Below are 3,066 nucleotides of genomic sequence, written 5' to 3'. Positions count from 1 at the left end.
ACCTGAGCTGTTGGCACCAGAGGGCGCTATGACCTAGGAGAAGGGCCTCCCGCCTTCCCTGACCTCCTCGCAGGCACTTCAGCAGACACTTCCAGCCAGGTCCGCACCACTGTCTGGTTGTCAGCACACGAGGCCTTGGGATATCTTTTGTATTGCCTCTTGTTATATGACTTTCTCTTCCCATGTAATAATAACTGAAAACGAGGCACTGCTGGAGGTGCAGTGGGAAATAGACAGGGCAGATCCCTGGTGGCTTAGAGCACTTGGTCTAACCACAGGTTCTCAAAACGTGATCCCTGGGACCAGCAGCATCAGCAAGTACGGTGAATGTGTGAGCAATGCAGATTCTCAGGATCCACTCCAGACCCACTGAAGCAGACGCTCCGGATCCAGGTGAGGACCGGCGACCTGTTTTCACAAGCCTTCAGTTTGATTCTACCGCATGGTCAAGGTTGAGAATCACTGGTGTGCAAAAGCACTGCACAACGCAGTGAGTGCCCTCAAAGGAGTGAGTCCAGTGTGCTGCAGAGGGGCCCCAATTCAGAGGAGCAAGGGCCACACGGAGGCTTCCTGGAGGAGGTGTCATAGAAGAAGGCAGTCAGGCGGGATGGGGGTGGGTGGAGAAAGTCATTCCAAGCAGAACAGCTATGCCAAGGTCCTAAGGGGGAGAGCTTAGTCTCTTACTAGACTCCACCTGGAAGGGAACTCACACAAAGGGACTCAATCTTTGTCCCCTTGTGGACACTCCTGATTTCTCTCCAGGGGGTTTCATGTTTTCAAAGATGTTGTCTTCCAAAAAGCTGCCCTAAATAATTAAGAATTCATTCACTTCCTACTATTTATTAATCAATATATATAGGTACAGAGATTGTGATTAGGATGAGATGTCCAGACTTCCTACCCTAAATTAATCATGATAGTAACTACCATTTGCCAAGGGCTGACTTTGGGCCAGGCTGGGTGCCAAGCATTCTTTGTGCGTTAGCTTATTCCATCTCTACATCAGCTTTTGAGGGGGGCACTGTTGTCAGCCCCACTTCACTGAAGAAGAAACTGAAGCTCAGGAGAGGCTAGTCACTTGGCCCAAGACCCAACTAGGTGCAACCTAACCTAGGTCAGCCCTCCTGCACAGCAGGCTCGACCCAAATGCGTTCCTGTTTCTTGGGAGTGATGGACTTCAGCACCCACCCCCCCGCCCAAAAGATACCTGGCCTGTCAGCACATACAGTCTCATCCTGAGCAAATGCACAATTCCTGCTATGCGTTTAAAATAGCTCATGGTATCCATTTCTATCTTGAGAGTTCCCTAGGGTTCTGGTACTCCAGGTCAGAGTCCCTGAGCTAGTCCCATATTCTCTCTGTCTATATAGGAAAGAATATGGAAGCCCGAGGATGGGCAGTGAAGTGGAGGCAGCCTTCCGGGGCCCCTCTCAAAGCACCCCCTGATATCAGGAAACTAGAAAAGAAGTCTGGTCCTTGGGTCATTATCCCCCATCTCTTTTCCCCCTCTCTCTGCTGCCCTGCTTTGGTCCTTCCTGCTCAAGCGTCTACCGAGCCCCTGGTCTGTGCCAGGCCCTGGCCATTGGGGAGACAAGACAAATAGGTACTTCGCGCCAGCCTTTCAGTTTCCTGAGGGCCGAAACATGTTGCTTCCGCATGCTTTAATTAAGCTATCTCCACCACAAAGGCCGTTCTCCAACTGATGTCATCAGTAGCAACACCAATTATATCCGCACCCACCGGCTTTGCAAGACGGAATATAATACAGCCTGGCCCTCCTCCAACTCCACCTCTACCCGCCTCTCTGCCCTGTTTCTAAGAAGGACAAGCTCCATGAGCCGTGAGCCCTACCCATGGGGTTTAGGGGGTGCTGGCTGCCTCCTCCTTTTCTCAAAGGCTCTGTTTGGTAAACTGACTTGCTGTATCTGCCCTTCCTCCCTCCTGCCCTCCAGCCATTGATGGCTCACTGCCAATCTCTTTTCTTACTTCCTGACTGCCAGGTTTACAGCCAGGCTTTACCATCTGCCTGGTAGGCGAGTTTCCTTAGTCTATGTTTGTGTTAATAAATTAGGTCAAGTAACATTCTCCCTGCTGGCTCCTAGGAATACAAACAGACCCGGTGCCTGCCACGGGGAGCTCACCGTCTGTTGTGGGAAGAAGGGCTGCTATTATCATGCTGTGAAGGGGAGGTCAAACAAGGTAGCTTCACTGCTAAGGGTTCGCCTGGACTGCACTTGGGGTATACTTACCACGCTTCAGCGAGCACTGAGCAAACACAAGTGGCCTGTCCGGCTCTCTCAGGAAACAAGGCAGTCCTTGCAAACGCTAGCTCCAAAAGGAAGCCAGGATTCTCGGCTGGACGTCTGTAACTGCCAGGAGAGGGAAACGTGATCCAGCAGACAACCCTGCATTAGCAGGCTGAGCGTCTGTCTTCAGAGGCAGACTTTTTGTAACCAGCTCACAGACACAAAATGTCAGTTAAAATGTATCTAATGAAAGTGATTTTTTATTTTTCAATATTTTATTTATTTATTCTTAGAGAGAGGGGGAGGGAGGGAGAGAAACATCAATGTGAGAAAGAAACATCGATCGGTTGCCTCTTGCACGCACCCTGACTGGAGGGGAAGCAAACCGATAACCCAGCTGTGCGCCCTGACTGGGAGTCCAACCAGCGACCTTCCGCTCTGCGGGACGACGCCCAACTAACTGCGCCACACCAACCGGGGCATAAAAGTGATTTTTAAAATTGCTACAAAAGTAATATGGGCTCATTGCAAACATTTTAAGTGACAGAGAAATAAAATGTGAATTCCAACCTTTGCCTCAATCTAAATCACTGTAAACACTTTGGTGTGTAAATTTCCAATATATATAATCACATATGTGTGTTATGTACAAATATATATGGAGAGGGTGAAAGATCATTTTAAAATATAAATTAAAATATAATATTTAAATATATGTTATAAAGTTATCTATATAATAATATTATAGGTATAGATAATATATGTAGTATTCAACTTACTTAATTTTTTCAAAATAGAACACCAAATTGTGGGCATCTTC

This window comes from Desmodus rotundus, chromosome 3 (assembly GCF_022682495.2).
Source record: "Desmodus rotundus isolate HL8 chromosome 3, HLdesRot8A.1, whole genome shotgun sequence".
Lineage (NCBI taxonomy): Eukaryota > Metazoa > Chordata > Mammalia > Chiroptera > Phyllostomidae > Desmodus > Desmodus rotundus.
This window is presented reverse-complemented; position numbering follows the sequence as displayed.